Source organism: Rosa chinensis, chromosome 5, assembly GCF_002994745.2.
Source record: "Rosa chinensis cultivar Old Blush chromosome 5, RchiOBHm-V2, whole genome shotgun sequence".
NCBI lineage: Eukaryota > Viridiplantae > Streptophyta > Magnoliopsida > Rosales > Rosaceae > Rosa > Rosa chinensis.
The window spans coordinates 41,383,897-41,402,642 of NC_037092.1; the positions used below are offsets into that span (position 1 = coordinate 41,383,897).

Sequence of the window (18,746 nt, forward strand, 5' to 3'; positions counted from 1 at the left end):
TCTTCAGACGACGGGTTACTTTAGAAACTGTTGTATGATGGCAATTCAGATGTCGCTTTATTTTATACCTGTTGTGTGACTTTCATTCAAACAACTGTTTTTCAAAATATCCATTATCTATTTTAAACACAGACGACAGTTTTTATTTTTTTGGGTCATTGTGAATATTGTGCACATACGACAGTTTTTATTTTTTTGGGTCATTGTGAATATTGTGCACATACGACAGTTTTTTTTGTGGTTATTGTTGTCCTAATAGAATGATTCAATGCATTGTTTATGGTGAAACTGAAATAAAAAATGATCAAATTAACAAAGTAGCTAATCAATATATAGAAGAAATTTTTATAATTCACATCATGCACCAAAATAAATTGTGCAAACGTAATCTTTCATCTACAAAAGGAATACATCTAATACTACTCTCCTAGCAATATACATCTAGAAATTTTCTTAAGGAGTCAAGTTTTGCTGCTTTCATGGCCTCATTGGAGTCTAGCTTTAGAAGCTTCTGTAGGAGCTTTTTGGTCTCTTTCTATACTTCCAGTTGCATATGGATCAATAGTTCACTGAGGGGTACAAATGCCAAAACAGAAACACTGCAATTCAATTATACTCTTTCCCACCAGTCAATCCTAGGATCATGTACCTGAGATTAGAAAAAAGGAAACAACATACTTATTCACATATGTGGTCAATGAAATACTAAATTTATACATGTTCTCATCATTTAGGAAAGGAAATGCGTCATTTAGGAAAGGAAACAACAAACTGGACTATATCTAAAGCTTCTTTAAGTGCTCCATGTTTCACCAAATTTAAGGGAACAGATAGCCGTAATGCATGCATCATTTGGAATGACATAATTCTTACAAGCACTAACCCATCACATGCATGTGGAAGCTAAGATATGTAAAGCAGCTGCGCTATCAAAAAGATTACTGCCTCCACAGAGCCCAGATTAGCTGAAGAAAAAGATATAGTGCTATAGGCTGTGTGATCTTGTCGAGCTCATCTTCATTATCCCAGTTGTGTGATCAGGTTCTATAGGTTGTGTCGTCTCTGCCTTCATTTCTTCTAAGACATCAAAAGCGCGGTCAACTGCTCCTGATTGACCACATGCAGTAATAAGCGCATTGAATATAACTCAAATTGGCTTTACTTTCTGCTGCATGTGACATTTCATCAGCATGTACTTGCAATGCAGGAAGATACAAGAAACCACTTGCTCAAAAACACATTAAAGAAAGAAGGAATTCTTCTGACATATAAAGGAAGCTAAATGGGCATTATTTCTCAGCCTGGAAGTAACGTGACTAAATATTTAAACATTCAATATTCAATCCATCAGAAAAATCCATAGACCCCATGTCAACTATTGAAAGAAGAGAGCTTATTTGATTTTTTGATAGCCCAAACAAGCACCACATGTTGCGGTAGACAAGGCTTCCTCGTCTTAATTTGATGGAGAATATCACTCAAGATAGCACCAAACATGCATAGCAGAATGTTTATGTTAATCAACTAAGAAAGCAACTGATATTGAAGACTCCGTCAGCCAAAATAACTTATACGAAGTAGATGCACATAAATACATGAAGACAGGTCTTAGTAAAAAGAAGAGAAACCAAAAACCAAAAGTTATATGGCAGTTGTGAAAAAAAGGTAATAAACTAGACATGTCTATCCTAATTATATTGAAAAAGAAGACAATTTTAGCTACTATGACTCATTCTCTATTGGTGTCCCAAGTTAACAAAGTAATTTGCTTTTTGATTTTTGCAAGCTTCACTTGATCCAAGACATTGAATAATCATCAAACTTATGTATTGCAGGTCTTTCTGTAGTTCAATTTTTCTACATAAATTAGTTGCCAAAAACAGAGTTATTAGCACAGAAGCAATTAGTCCATGATCACTATCTACCATCAGTTAAAAATGATTGTCATAATATTATTCGAAGAGTGGAAATACTATACAAATTGATTCCAAAGTGAAAAACTATAGATGAGTATGTAATTTTCTGCAAGAAATCACAAATATTTACATTAATATCAATCAAAAAGTGCAAGGCACGAAATTACATACATTATACAAAGCAAATAGCAGTAAGTAAAGCATGGATTCATAATACTGAAGAGAATAAAATAAATTGTGGAATGTAAACACTTAAATACAGTATTCAATGGAAGTAACAACATGGTATTGAACCTTGCATGAATTTTTTGTGCAATAAAAATGAAATCAATCTGATTGTAATGTAAATAGGTGGATAAGTGGAGGCAATAATCTTTCCTGATAAAAAAATAATAAAAAATAGCATGTCAAATAGGTATCAACTCCAAGCACACAACTTAGATATATTGTTTGAAGGCGATAGTACTAGGGCTGGGAATTTAGCCCGAAAACCCGAAACCCGGCCCGGAACCGACCCGGGACCGGCCCGAACGGTCCGGGCCCTTTAAAAAAATTTGACAATTTTTTAAGACCCGGCCCGAAAACATTATATAACGGGCTGGGCTCGGTCCTTAAAAGTAAAAAAAAAAAAAGCCCGAAGGCCCGAACTGATGTATAGTGAGTATATTTGTTTAATTTTTTATTATTCTCTCTCCCTCTTTTTCTGGACTCTCTTCTTCTCTGTCTTCTTAGTTGTTTAGGTTTTTACTTTTTTATTCTCCTCTCTTCCTCTTTTTCTGGACTCTCTTCTTCTCTCTCTTCAGAGTTGTTTAATTTTTTACTTTTTTATTCTCCTCTCTTCCTCCTTTCTGGACTCTCTTCTTCTCTCTCTTCCTCCTTTCTGGACTCTCTTCTTCTCTCTCTTCTTTCTCTTCAATTACTCATGTTTTTTACTCTCTTCGAATCTGGACTCTCTTCTTCTCTCTCTTCTTTATTCTTTCTTCTTTCATCTTTCTTCTTTCTTCATTCTTTCCCGTCTCTTCTTGTTCCTCCCTCCCCACTAATTTTTTTTTCTTCTCTCTTCTTATCTTATTATTCTTCTCTTTTTTTCAGTCCATTGTCTTTTTTTTCTTTTCTTTTCTCTTCTCTCCCTAGTCCCTAGCCCTCCTTCCCCATAAGATCAATTGTAGATCTGATCCAAGAAATTTCTCTCTCTCTCTCTCTCGGTCTCTCTCTAGTTTTTCACTTTTTCTGTAGCTATGCCGATTGGAGGACAAAGCTGAGCTGTGGCTTCGGAGCAAGATCTGTTGTTTTCTTTTCCTTTTTTTTTGTTAGCCTTTTGGGCCCGAAAACCCGGCCCGAAAAAAACAGTCCGGGCCCAACTCGGTCCTAAAACTGAAAAAATATTATTTAGGCCCGGCCCGAAAATTTCGGTCCTGGTCCGGGCTCTATAAATTTTACACGGGCCGGGCCCAATCCCAGCCCTAGATAGTACTATATATGCTAGAATTAGAGCTACTTAGATTACCTTCTCAGTCAGTAACATATTTTTGTTTACTCACGTGCTTGAGTTTTGTTATATCATAAGCTTTTGCGGCTGTTTGTTCCAAACGATAACCTCCTAAAGCATTATGTCCAAGAAAAGATTAAATACAAATAACAATGGTGTAGGACAGTTTACAATGACTAACCTGAACATAGGAAGAAAAAGACTCACTAACCCGATTAACCGATATTGCAGTTCGATTGGGACAAGCAGCAATACCAGAAATTCAGCGTGCCATTTTCTGTGGTAGGCTGCAAAATGAACAAAAAGACAACTAAACTTAATGTAACACACAATTTACCATCACAGCCAAAAACAACTTACCAATTGCTATAAACTTTGTACCATCAATTCAACTAGTATAGACATGGGGCCAAGTGGGCATGAATTTTTTTCTAAGTTCAACAGAAAATTATCCACAAGCATTACAGAGAATTCTATGTTCAACACAAAATGGAACTTACGAGATTGGTGAACAAGAAATTTCATATATACTTAACAATCAAATAGATAATCAATCAAGAATCTTAGGAGTTTCAATTGCCACTCCAACTGTACTCGAGTCCAAAGTACATGAACAACATATTGGAATTTTAATTTCAATTAAAGACAACCTCAATCTCCACTAGTATTGCAATCTAGAAATTAATTGATCAAATTGATGTTAAAAGGAAATAAAAAAAAATAAAAATAAAAAGATCAACTTTGATAAAATAGAATAACAAAATAACAAGCACAACTAAAAACCCCCAAAGTCCAAGTCAATTAGATGTCAAACAATAAGTGTAAATTAGGGCCCGGACAGAATAAAGTTCCATACTTGAAGCACCTGAGATAGATTTCACAGAAATATACTTTTCAATTGCAGCCTTTCATGGGTCTAATCAGTTACCCCTTTCCAGCTTTACCAAATTTAGCTAATATTCAACTTAAAAAGAAAAAGATGTAAGCAGCAATTCTCCTGAAAGCCAAATGACAAACAAACAACAAGAATAGAAAGAAAAGCAAATCAAAAACAAGCAAATAAACTCACATCCGAGAGCCCGATGCTTCAGTTTCTAGAAAATGAACTAGTTCAGCATGTTATATGTTCAGAATTAGTTTATGCATTGCCATAGTGAACTAGGTAGTTTGGGTGTATGGTATATTATTTGCCAATGTCTGATGGATGGACGTGTCCTGCATAAGTTTGATTTCTGCATTAGACTTAGTCGGATATCATGTAGACATCTTTTTTAACACCAGTACAAAATAGAGAGTGAGCTTGCTATATAAGTCCTATTAGATTTGTTAAGCAACTAGAATACAATTGCCACTGAAATTCAAGGGAATCATTATGCAATTTCCAGATGCATCAAACCAGGCCCTAAAGTTTAACTTCAACTAATTTAGAACATAAACCCATAAAACTGAAGATGTATTGACATCATGTAAACTCTGGATTGCTCAACACAAAATTCAGCATAACCCAAGTAAGAAAATGCACTGTTGAAGCTAAATGGTACATAAATTTAAGCTAAATGATAATCAAACCGCCGACCCAGATAAGCAAATTTCACAACTATAAACCACAATCAACAAAAAAGAAGTGAAATTTAGATATAATGGGAAGGACAATGGATACCTTGGCTAAACAAGCAGCGAAGGCATCGCACAAAGAGGTCTGCAGGAATGAGATCTCAGACCTGGGGCTGAGATCCGCCATGTTGGAAACTGAAAAGTTCTAGCAAGATTCAAGCCCTTGAGATACTCATAAAACTCACCAAGATACTCAGCCTAAAAAACAACAAAGCATAAAGGAATTAGCTCAACACCAGTTACCCGGCCGTTGAATAGGGTTCAATAAGAGAGGAGACTGAATTGAGATACCAAAAAAAAAATCCCTCAACTCTAGGTTTGCGTTCAAAATTGGTAAGCCCTGAACCCTCTGCACTTGCTTTCAAAGTTGTAACCACCGACGAAAGCAACAATCACCATCGCTGAAAGATCTGAAGAACCCTAGAGGCTACCCATTAGGTTTTCTTCCCTTCACTATTTCCCATATTGAATAACCTAGCTAGAGGGAGAGATGGTTTTGGTCGGGATTTGTCAAAGAGAAAGAGCTTTGGTTGGGGTTTGTCGAAGAAGAGAGTGGATTTGGGAGAGTGAGGTTTTGGCTGTAGGGAAAGAGCAGAGAGGAGAGAGGTCTAGGTTTTGATCTGATGGATTTCGACATCATGTAGAACAGAGAGATATGGTTGAAGTGAGGAGGCACTGATAGTTGTCGAGAGAGAGAGTGAGGCACTGTCGAGAGATTGAGGAGCTGTGAGTATTTTTGTTATTCTTTTGCTCTAGTGCTAGGGCTTCAAGCCCGGCTATATTAATTTGGACAAAGACTCACACAACAAGATTTTATAAAAATGTGGTCTGAATGCAACTATTTTAAATTTGAGATTTGTCTCCAATCAATTTGACTTCCCTCTTTGGGGAGGTAGAGAAAAATGGTGGTGAGAAATCTCCCTCCTTCAGCCAAACATATTGATCAGACCATAGTTTTATTATTTTTCGTTGTATGATTAATAGATGTTGGGGGAAAATTTGGGGTTTGAGATGGGGTTTAGCACCACTTACACGATGGGAAACTTGCCGCTAAATTTTTTAAGCATCACACAACGCATCTGTCCTTAAACGCCTTCTGAACTAATTCATAAGCCCATATCAGATGACAGATTTTATAAAAACGACGTCCGAAAAAATAAAAATATATCAGACAACGGAAAAATATGATACGCCGTGTGAGAGGTGTCGTCTGATTCAATTTTTGTAGTAGTGTAAGTAACCAAGTGATGTAAGGAATTCCTAAGCAAAAAGAATTCCCGAAGAAGCTACGTACTAAAAAAAGATTTATTTGAGCCAGGAATTTCGATTATGAAAAATCTTGAAATCACGCACTCACACCATAAGATCAAACCCCTAAATGGAGTGCGAAGAGCTTAAAATGGTCAATATGCATAAAAGGAATCCACCAATAAGATATTTTAAATCATGTAGCATGATTTCATGACAAGACCTGCATCGAATTTCACTCTGAAATCCGAAATAGCCCTACGGGTCACATCTTATGAAAAATTCTACAGAAAATTTGGCAAGATTTCCCCTAAATATGGGCTACCCATACCTACAAGAATGAACTAATTAAACACTCCTAGTAACACAAGTCCAACCATAACTTCTGGAGTCTACCAGCTCCCAACAATAACCACCACTCCCACTAAAATATTAAATGGGTACAGCCCCTTAGATCTCAATCTTAAAATACATATCATAACACATAATCATAATATACATATCTCAAATCAACAATCATAATGGCCACCAGTTCATCCATTCTCTCCTAGTGCCTCAATAACAATATCAACCACCAGTCCATCCATTCTATTCTAGTGCCTCATCTCTAGCTATGACAACCAGTACATCCTGATAGGAGCATTTTAATGCGATGTTTTAACTGTTATTTCCCTATATTTTCTGCGTTATTTCCTTAATAAAACTCTGTTTAGGAAAGTTTCCATTCTTCGAATGGGAAAGTTCCTAATTGTAGAAAGTTTCCGTTTTGTAGTTTCTATTTTCCATTTTTAGAAAGTTTCCATTTTAGTTTAAGAAAGTTTCCATTTCTTATTTTAGAAAGCTTCTATTTTCAGGTTTTTGGAATAAATAAGCTGAATTGAGTTCATAAATGGAACGAGAAGCTTCATGAAGATGACATGGCAAGGAGAGAATCAAGGAAGAGTTTTTTAAAAAAAAGGAAAATATATTTTCCTTGGGGATTAAATTTGCCGTGTAATACTTAAGGAAAAACAAGGTGACAACGTGGGAATTAAAGATGATTGATTGAGGATTCAAAGGAGATATTTTTGGGAGACTTTTAAGGAAGAAATATTGTTGGATGAATAATTTGGTGTGATTGCCAACGTGAAAAATCAGAAATAATCAAGGAGATGACGCAAAGAGAGATTCAAGGGAGATATTTATGGAAGGAAAATATGTGTGCACCAAGGAAAAGCTCAAAAGGCGTCTAGATTCATCCCTAAGTTCCCTAAAGGAATGTTGGCCGAAATTCATGAAGAAAATCAGAATAATTTCAAGGAAATTCGGCAATTAAATATTAGGGAGGTATTTTAGAGAATTATGATTGGTTGGAACACATCACAAGGCTTACTTGGCATTCTATGATTGGTTGGACCACATCACAAGCTTACTTGGCGAATTATCATTGGTTGAAGCTATGTGGAAAATTCTGATTGCTTTGTGAACCCTAGCCATGCTCCTATATATACCCACCTCTTTGACGTTGAGAAGGGTTCCTCTCCCCCATACAATTTACACTTTAGAAAAAAATCAGAAAATCTTCTTAGCATAGCCGTGAGTTTCTCCATCCTCTAGTCATCTCCACGAGTTCAAGCAAGGCCAAGGGAGAAGAAGCATAGCCGTGAGAATCCATCATCCATCTCCAACCTTGAAGCTTGCTTTCGAGATTCAAGAGACCACCACATCAATCGTTCATCACCATCCCCATCTCACGGTGTAATCCGATTCTCCTTTGTAACCTTTGCTTTGAATTTCGTTGGTTATGAACTAGTTGACATATGTGTTTGAACAAATATTAATTTCTGGAATTTTATGATTAATTGAGAATTTTTAGATTCATATATTGTGATTCGAGAGTTGCTTATGTGAGTTTGTTTAATTAAATTTGCGTTATAGATAACTTTTGTATTTTAATCTTATGTGGTTGCAAACACTTAGGGTTTTGATATGAATGATGCTAGGTTTAAGAGCATGAAATCGACTTTTCGTTTTGTGTAAACTTGAATCAAAGTAGTAAAGGTTTTGTACAAAGATCGAATTTAATTAAAGAGAATTGCAATTAGGTGGACTTTTCCATACTAAGTTGTACACTTGAGTTGATAGCCTTTCTCTATGTGTAATGCGTTAAACATGACATGATTGACTAGCTTTCTAGGGTTTGATTGCATGTTTGATAGGATTAATCTAGGTGCTTTCGCTTAGGTTAATTAGCATTGAAAAGTAAAAAATGGGAATTCATTTGCTTTCGAATGTTTCACATGATCAACTCTTTCTCATGACTTAGATGAACAATATTTAGATTTAATTGAATTTGATCATAGTTTCGGTTTTGATCTTTGTTCTCTCATTCCACCCGTGTATATATGTTTTTTACATTTTCTTTATTTTATTTATTTTAGTTTTTAATTTAATAATCCTAAAACCCCCTTTTGTGTTCATTTGTATATATTTTTATTCTTTGTTTTATTTTTGTAATTAATACTTTTTACTTTTATTAATTTATTTTTTCAATTACAGGTGTACCCTCAATCCCAGGAATAGAACGATCCCTATTTACTATATACTAACGATGACATTTCAGGGTTAAATTATGCGCTTGCTTTTAGCGTATCACATCCCTCTCTTCTAGTGGCACAAGTTGAGACCACTAGTCAATCCCCTCTCTCTCTCTCTTAGTGTCTCCAATCACATAATACATCCAACAAAAACAATTATTACAATCACAGACATAAAATAAATCAATTAATAATTATAACATCCACGATCCTACAATAATCCAAAAAACATAACAAATACTGAATCCATTGTATTTATTCCCAAATCACACTCAAGCTCAAATTCATAATATTCATCGGGAATTAAAGATCACAAATAAGACAAAAATTCAAATATTTATTGCAAATCGTAAATGAAGTGTGACTTCACATTTAAAGAGACCGCAAATCATAATTAACACTCAATCAGACACTCTATTCAAAAATTAAATAGTATTCAATTAAATTCTAATTTAAACGAAACCTTGAAACCCCTATTTAATAATTCATCGAAAATTCTGAAAATTCGAACTCATATCAGAATCGACTCAAACTTCTAGAATTTTGTCAACTCGATAATTCTAATGACCTAATGAAAAATCACGACGACCCAACGGTTGGATTTTCAAGAATCAAAACCCGAAAATCCTGAAACTACGTAATTTTCGATCAATACTTAAACGATAAAAAATCATTGAACCAATTACACCTACGGATTTCTAACTTTGTGCCCTTCCTAATGGGCTTCAACATAAGCCCGAAAACGGCAGCACGCACCCCCACGCACCACCAAACCAAAACCCAAATTGTTCAACAACACCTATGCCAAAATGTTCCTTACAACAACCCCATCCATTCTTAAAACTGCAATGAAGTCCAATTTCTGACAAATTTGCTGGAAATTACCTTGAAATATTTTGGGGCCAAAATCTTTAAACCCTCGATTTCATCTCCTCCAACTGATTCAAGTTAAATGATGCACACCACAAAGATTAGCGAACTGCTGGCTACAAAACACAGACAGTGGCATCATTTGAGGTGGCCAGAAAATTGGAGTTTCAGCCCGATTGAGTCTCTCTTTGGGTATACGGCCTGAGAAAGAGAGGAACCCCCCCCCCCCCCCCCCCAACACACACACAGAAAAATTCTAAGGGTCTCTCCTATTCTAGTGAAGGAAATTGTCAAATTTGCTTCCAAAACTCTGACAAAATAATTAAACTTCTGTAGACTGTATTTTACTCATACGACTTCTATTTTTAGCATACCACATGTCTACAGATTCGGTTTAAAGCCCTCTACTCTTTTCTTGAAGGAAGTTTCCTCTCGAAAAATGAATTAAATAATAGTCAACTTTGGAGTTTCCCCAAAATTTTCGAAATGAAAGTAAAAGTAAATATTTTAATCATTTACCCTTCAAATGACTAGTAAACCAGTAAATCTATGTACGGGGCATAACATTTCATGGATTGGATGATGTCTTCATTAAATATTAGATCAAATGTTTTCACCAGGCTATAAGTGGGTGGTGAGGTTGAGTCTAGACAGATTTTTAATTTATTTTAATTTTATTATGCCTACACAAAAAATAAATAAATAACAAAACTATATACATGTATTGAAATTGTTATAGGAATTAACAATAATCCCTTCTCTCTTGTAGGGGTCTAGAATTAGGATTTGGCAGTTTTCGTAACTTAACATAATGCCTCTTAACGGTTGAATCACTTCCATGGTTTATGTGGTGGGTTTTCGATTACTGAGGCGGGGTGGAGTTTTAGCACAAGTTGAGCGTGCCAATGGAAGAACCTATAGTTAAAACTGTTAAATAGTGGGGAAACTCACATTGACTGATGAGGATGAGATAAACATTATTCGGATTGAAGATCGATTCAACAGATGTTGATGTCTTGTGGCTCACTAGTTTGGACTAGTTTTGGCTATTGACAAATAAACGCTTCAATTTTGAATATTTGAAGAATATTTTGAATCATTTATGAGCCATATGAGGAGATCTTAAAATCTTTTAGTGGGAATGTTCATATTGATTGGTGTTTTCTTTCTCTTTGGATGCAGATCGAGGGAATGTAATAAGGGGTAGCCCTTAGATGTTTGATCATGCCTTATTAGTGTTGACTGATGTGAAGACAAATCTGGTGACTATGCCTTTACAAGCACAACCTTTTTTTATTTAGGTTAAGGTTATTGCTTCAGCATAGCTTACACCTAAAATCACAAAGGGAATGGGAAGACAATTGGGCATTTTCTACCCAACTGAAGGTGGCATAAATGAGAATTGTTCAGGAGGTTTTTGAAGATCCGAGTTGTTTATCAGTTTCACAGTCGTTGAAGAGATGAGTAGGTGTTCGATGACAATGAGATTACAGCTATAGAAGTTCATCTTGGAGTATGAGGATCTACCTTATTTTTGCTCTTGTTGAGGTACTTTAGATCATGTTAACTCTGTATGTAAGCTGCACAAGGAATGAATCATCAAAGAGGTGAGGTTTGGGTAGTGGAGGACTTTAGCCATCGATGCATGTGTTTTGAATTGACCCTGATAGCCATTTAATAGGAAAGAAATTCAATCTATTCGCAAGTTCATGTGGATGGTCCATTCGAGTACCAAAATAGAAAGAGTCTAGTTACATCCAAAAAAGGGAGAAATTTGAACGTGGAATGATGGACGTGGACGATGTACCGATGGAAGTGACGAAACAGCATAATTGAAATGGTAGTATGACTAGTATCTAGTGATGTTGACATGGACAAGGCGGAAGATTCAAACTAGGAAAAGAGTTTTTCTGGGAATACATTAATTGTTAGCAAGGCGAAATCACATGATTACATTAAAGGAGAGAGATTAGCAACTTTTCGGGGGTGATACTCTGAATATTTCAAATTGTGATGGCATTTCGAGTTTGAATGAGGATGAATAATGTATGTGAGCATACAAAGGGAACTAGTGTGTAGAAGTCTTTTAATCCATATGGCTTATAATTGCCTCCGACTTGTGCGATCCAATCATAGGGTTCCTTACCATTCTCTTCTTCTGTCTTACGTTATTTCGTATTATGGGAGGTGTAATATGTATGGGTAGTGAGTAGTTGACTAATCTAGGGATAGGGTTTAGCAGTTTAGACCTAGCTTAATCTCAATGATTTATAACTAATTTTGATGATTGATGAATGCAAATTTTATGTTTTGAGCATGCTTATATCTACTTTAATTTTTCTAGATGTATGGTAGGACTTAATCAACTTCTATTTTCATGCTTTCCAATGCTAATATGATTTCGTGTTGGTGATTCTCTCATGGACTGCTGTTAGAGAGCCTAGCTAGTTTCAACGAACCAACGAAAAAAGTCATAATTAGATTGCGATCAAATCCCTCCATGCTGTTATGTTGTTGCTTAGTTGATAAGGCACCACGAATTCCACCCGCCCATAAAAATCTAAAAGGAGAAAGAACTAATTATACTATATATGAAAGATGAGTTTGCTATTCACAATTGTTCATATAACAGTCAACTAACGATTTTACCCTTGGTCTTCCACCATAATTACGCGTCTGCCATATATATGAAAAGACATTTTTACCCTTCAATTGTTTTTAATTACAAGCTGCTATCTTTTAATAGTTTTGTTATTCAGTGTCTGGACTTTGTTTGATATGCACACAGCCATGATCTCCCATCCATAGCCTCCCTTTATTTGATCCTTCTAATTCATTTACAAGAACAAAACCTGTGGCAAAGCATGGGCCAATTTTCTAGTTATACTATATATGAAAGATGAGTTAACTGTTCACACATGTTCATGTAACAGTGGAGTGACTGTTCTGCCCCTGATTTTCTACGACAATTTCAATGGTGAAAAAGAAAGTCGGTAATTAGCTGGGCGTGTTTTCAAGGGTTGGAACAGGTTATGCTGGTGTGGTAGAAAAGAGAAGAAGAGGGATTGAAATCAGTAAGGTTCCAAGGTTTGAAGCTGGTCGTAGAAAGGAGAAGAAGAGGGATTGAAATCGGTAAGATTCTAAAGTTTGAAGCTTTCATTTGTTTACATTTTCGGGGTTGCGTTTTTGTTGTTTTTGGGTGGAATTGGGTTTTGGGTTTGATTTGTTGTTTGGTTGTGTTTCGCAGTTCTAAATTTTGTTCCCTGGAATATCTACGAAAGAAGAATAGGGATTGAAATCGGTAAGATTCCAGAACTTGAAGCTTTGATTTGATAATTTTGTTGCACGATTCTCACGGTCGATTGTACTTGGATCTGAATATTGTGTTGTTATAGGTTTTCGGTTTGATCTGGTGCTCGATTTTTGCTGTGCAGTTCGGCTTTCTATTCTGATGTTGTTTACAATCTTGATACAACTAAATTTTGTTGTTTTACAAGCACTATTGTAGCCAAGTATCAGTGCACAAAAGAGGAACTGTAATGCGTTTTTTTTAGTTTTGATTTGATTATTTTGTTTAACTTTTCACCACTCAATTTTTTAACTTCATTCAAGTATGACTACTATATGCCTATAATGGTGGATTGCTGAAATTAATTTGTTATTTCTGTTCTTAGAAAGCTCAAACTGAAATTGAAATGCAGCTATAACTATAGTAATCAGCCTTCACAGAAATATTAGTTGGGTAATACATTAAGACATCATGATACCACAGTTATTTCTTCACTTTCTATTTTCTAATTTGGATTTTCTGGAGCAAATACTGGGTTGTATCAGATAGTTGGGACAGTAGCATAGTTAGTTAGCTGAAGGGAGATTCATGGACTTTCTGTGCTCATTTTGTGAAGAAACATATTTTCTTCGTCACTTGAACGATTTATTTGTGAATGTATAATTTAGATGATCTTAATGATAAGAAGTGAGGAAACGGTCAACCATAATTAATGAGTTAGCATCAGTGATCATAAATACTTGGTCTGAACTGCAAAGTCTCACTTGGTATGAGGTTTTGGTTTCACATACAGGTCTGTAATATAGTACTATTGATATCTGAAGAACAATAGTGAGGGGGATTTCGTTTCTTTTCTTTTTCACTCAATACTTCTTTTCATTTATTTGTATGCAGCCTCAGCTCTATTTTGAATGTTTCAAATTCTTTATCTATAGTAGTTTTTTGAATAATCTTCACATTGTCCACCACCCTTTTCTGTTGTTTTTCAGAGCTTTGGCTCAACTTTTGCAACAAAGTGCATTACAACTCACTATATGCTACCACAGGTAATGAACTAAAATCCTATTACTTGAGTATCTTATTTACAATTTTTTTTTTTAATTGTTTAAAATTTTCAATCAACTAGGATTGCAGATCAATCTGTATGCATAACACGCTAGGTAAATTATGTTGATGAGGAAAGTCCCTGCCTCCTTGGGATTCTTCCTCAACGATCAGCTAATTTCTTAGCATTAAACCGTTAATTATTGTGCTCTAGCATCTAACTAATGTAAAAAATCAAGGCATTGTATGTGTTCAATTGCAGCAAAACTCTGGTTAATTCAATTGTAGTTGTTTATCTGCATTCGCTTTTCAATCCACATATAATGCTATTCTTACTAATTCTACAAACATTTTGCAGGACTGCAGACAAAATTCCATCCATTCAAAACAGAACTCCATTAACTTTTAATTATACCTCACCTCAATAGCTATTTCAGGAGCATACTTCAATTCAATTTATACATTGTAATACAAAATTTTGGCCAAGATGTACCTCACTTCACAACATAATTTCAATAAAAACAATTCCTCTGGAATTTTTCCCTGCATGCCTCATAAAAATCCTGGTATCTAAGTTAAAGGAGTTTCACATCCGCCAAACTCATCTGTAACTATAAATTCCACAGCAAAGCGTGGGTATATTTTCTAGTTAATGAAGATCCATGAGTGAGTAAGAGAGAGAGTAAAGGTGTTGCTGATGTCATTGATGGAAAGTATATATTTGAAGGTTAGCAAATGACCTAAATGACCCTTAGCTTCTCCCAACTACTAATTTCCCTCCAAAATTCATTTGCTACACAACTTTCCCTCCAAATTATCTTTAGCAACATAACATCATATCAGTCCATTTTCCAGTAATTAAAGAACCTGATCAAATGGGTTAAGTACCCTCTCCATTAAAATCAACATTGAAAGAAAACTAAGAAACTGTATCTAATGAAAACACATATACCATAATAAAATTCAACCAAAACACCCATTCAATTAGCACATCAGTTCTTACAAGCAAAAATCATGGCAGATCAAAATAAATATTGTTCCATGATGCATAATTTGTCCAGCAGCACATAATACACAACCTCAACTTAAACTGAAATCCAAGAGTTTAAAGCTACCATAACTGAAACTTCTTTTTCAAAGATTCCAAAGTTTTGCAATCAAAATAGGCCAAGAAACTGCAAACTCAACAGGTTTAGGTTTAAAAACCGCCCAATCAGAGGAATCTTGCCTTGGTTGCATAGGCTGGGATGATTTCTTCTGTGCACCTCTTGTAGCAGGATTTTGGCTGCTTTGAGTAGGAGGTTGCTGCATTGTTTGTGAGGTTGATGCATTGGTATTGACACCAAAAGTACCACCAATAGCATCCTTGACCTTCTTCCATGCCTTCCTTGACCTTATGATTTGCTTTTTCAAATTAGAACACCCCTTTGTAAGATATGCTCTTTTGGGCTACATAATAATATCCAAAACAAATAAACAAAACATTTACTATAATTACAATTTCAATATCACAATAGTCACAAATAGTTCAATTTAAAACATACCTTGTTGTTGGTTCTCTTCCTTTTGTTACCAATATTTGGTCCATTTGATGAACCTTCTCCCTGTTGAATTTTTAAAGAAAAAGTTAGTAAACAAAGTAAAAAGTGCTAATGGCCAATTTAAAAAGTGATGTTAAGCTCGATATCAAGTACTTACTGATGCTTCTGTCTTTGCTGCTTGAGTGATTGGACAACTAGCTTGTTGTGTCCTCCCTTCCCACATACTTTGCATGAAATTTTGATACCAGTTCTAGGCAATTTACCCTCTTTAGGTGCAGGTGGGACTGTGGTCTGTTTCTTCTCTCTGGTTCCTTCAACCTTTTCATTTTAAGCCTACTAGGCTGTTGTTTGTAAATTGGAGGTGCAATTGGGTAGTAAATAGGTTCCCAATTCTCTTTGCCTGCTATAGGATAGATTAAGGGGTTGTATGACTCCAAATAGGTTGAGGGCATGAGGTAGTCATCACAGTATAAGGCAGCTTCCTGTTTCTTGAACCTTGTTGCATAGATGGCATGAACACATGGTATCCCACTTAGTTGTTACCTCTTACAAGTGCAAGTATGAAAGCCCAAGTCTACTGCATGCTTGCTGCCACTGTCCCTACCTCCAATTATTTGGAATATGAATTCCTCTTACTTGTGTGCTCGATATAATGTTGCCCTTTGACCAATCGTGTCAATAATCTTCTTGATTCTAGGTTCAACCAAATCCTTCCACTTTTCACAAACCACTCTTCTGTTTGCTTGCCTTACCATCATATCTATTCTAATTTTTTCTAACATAGTGAGTACAGGCTTATCCCTGGCTGGTACAATAGCTGCATTGAAAGACTCACAAAGGTTGTTGAGCAGTATATATCACACCTTGAGTCCTCTCTGAAATAGGCCCTAGACCACTATGCTGGATTCTTGTCCTAAAACCATTTCCAAGCATCATCACTAAGCTCCCTCAATTCAGCCATGTGCTTGTTGTACCACACAACAGTGCTGGATCTCGCTGTATTCCAAACCAACTGCTTCAACCCCTCTCTTGGATGCTTGACCTTGAAATTGTTATAGAGATGCCTCACACAGTGCCTATGTTCAGCATTTGGAAACCAACCTGCAGTTATAATGCACAAAGCTAGAGTCAATAGATCATACAACAAAACTTGTAACAAAATCAACACCTCAACTTGTCATTTTAATTTCACACAAAGTGTACAAATTAAAAGCAAAAATTTAGTCCAAACCTATAATTGCAATTCCAGCCCCTTCTGCTTATCTATGATGAAGGTGTAGCTACTATCCCTCTCCATCTTCAATCGCATTTCAAAAGCTTTAGGAACCAGGTCCAGGTTTTTTGGTTCTCAGCTTCAGCAATGGCATATGCAATTGGGAACACCCATTGTTTGCATCTATGCCAACTGCTGCTAATTACTGTCCAGGATGGACGCCCTTTTATGTGAAACCTATCCAGACCAATGAGAGGCATGCAGCCATTCATCCACCCATTCTTACATCCTGCAAAACATATGTAGATTCTCTAAAACCTCATTCTTTCACCATCCATACATGTCATGATTTCAACTGTTGAACCAGGATTACTTCTTAATAACTCTTTCTATAAGCAACAAGGTTGTTGTACTGCTCAATGTAGTGGCCTTATTCATCCTCTTTGATTTTCTCTTAGCTCTTGTGATGGTTTTCACCTCCACATCCAACTTGTATGTCTTCTCTATGTGATTGTGGATGCCAGCTCTGGACCAATTCTCATCTACCAATAGATCTTCTTGTACCTCTTTTGCAATCCTATTGTAATCCAAGAAATGGCTTGTTTCCACTGGAGAACAGGTGTGCTTGTTGTTCAAAGTCCTAATAATCAAAGTTGGACCCTCACCCATTGAAGTGCTAGTATACAATCTAAATGGGCAGTCCCATTGACAGTTAACCTCAACAGGTGTGCTTGTTCTTCTCAAACCACAGTCCAGCTGATTCCTGATTGCACACTCCCTCACAGCCTCCTTAAGCTGCTCTAAGTTTGGGAGTGTCAAACCTAACCTGAACTTGAGATTTTTCAGATCCACAGATCTAATCTAAGGTCTGATCTTCACTCCTTTATTAAGCTTCTTTGGAAGTGGATTCCCATCCTCATCTTCTTCAGTATCTAATCCACTCAAACTTTCCAACTCATCAGAATCTCCAGTTTCATCTGAACAATAGCCTTTGAAACCTATATCTTCAAACTCCTCAACAACCATTAGTTCTGTGACATTTTCTTCTAATTCAGCATCAATAAACTCATCTTGGTTGAGATCATAATTTGAATAGACATAGAAGTTTGAACCATCATCTGAGTCATCATCATCAACTACCTCATCAACTCTTGCATTGCCGCTTTCCCTTTCCCTCTTGTATTATACCTTGGCTCCTTTGGTTTCTTCCCCCTCCTGTTCACTTTTGCAGCCTCAACAGGTCTTTTGCCCTTCTCAGCTGGAGTAAATCTGTTGGAACTGCCTTCACCTATAGATTTCTTGTTTTACTTGGACTAAGCTAACCTTTCCCTGGTTTCTTCTGCCAACTTATCTCTCATAGCTACAGCCTCTCTTTCCCTCTTATTTGTAGCTCCCCTCTCTATATTTTCTGCATCTTTCCGAGCCAATTGCTCTGCAGCCTCTCTTACTCTCAATCTATCAACTTCCTCCCCCTTTCCCTAACCTTTGCAGCCTCTCTTTTAGCCTGCTCCTAAGCCCCTTTTTCAGCTTTCTTTGCAGATCTCTTTCCCTCTTTTCTATGGCTTAACCATTTTCTTTAGAGCTACTGTAGCAGAGACAGGCCAAGGCCTTTTAGCACAATGCTGAGGGGGTTCCCCAAAGTTAACCTTATACCCCTCTATTTCAAAAGTTTTCCTATTTTGTCCCACGTTTTCTTTGCTTCACTTGCTTGTTAACCCAACACATATGTCACAATATCATATAGCCCTTCAAATGTGTCTTGACTTGGCCCAACCCCCACATTTACTCCACCTTCTTCTTTACCTTCTTTAAAGCCTTCACCGACCCTTATTTCACCCCCATTACCATTTGAACCACCTCCATCTATGAGATCAATGATATCTGGAATATTGGTCCCCACATGTAATTTGCTTGGAGAGCTGTACGTTGTACTAACTAGCCTGCAA

General features: G+C 36.2%; 2 long non-coding RNA genes across 5 annotated transcripts; one reads left to right on the forward strand and one right to left on the reverse strand.

Annotated features, from left to right (window-relative positions):
* Positions 1–479: 479 nt before the first annotated feature.
* On the reverse strand, positions 480–5,735 carry LOC112202696. Of its 4 annotated transcripts, XR_002937525.2 has the most exons (6): positions 5,066–5,735; positions 4,475–4,620; positions 3,617–3,692; positions 3,424–3,516; positions 884–1,165; positions 480–649 (listed from the first exon to the last, which is right to left on the reverse strand). It is a non-coding gene; the product is annotated as an uncharacterized LOC112202696 (long non-coding RNA). The 4 variants fall into 4 exon arrangements; XR_005800278.1 differs by lacking the exon at positions 884–1,165 and having other exon boundaries at positions 5,066–5,733; XR_002937526.2 differs by lacking the exon at positions 480–649 and having other exon boundaries at positions 656–1,107; positions 5,066–5,733.
* Positions 5,736–12,722: 6,987 nt separating this feature from the next.
* LOC121049321 lies at positions 12,723–14,590 on the forward strand. Its single transcript, XR_005799544.1, has 4 exons — positions 12,723–12,845; positions 12,961–13,014; positions 13,992–14,048; positions 14,405–14,590. It is a non-coding gene; the product is annotated as an uncharacterized LOC121049321 (long non-coding RNA).
* Positions 14,591–18,746: the final 4,156 nt, after the last annotated feature.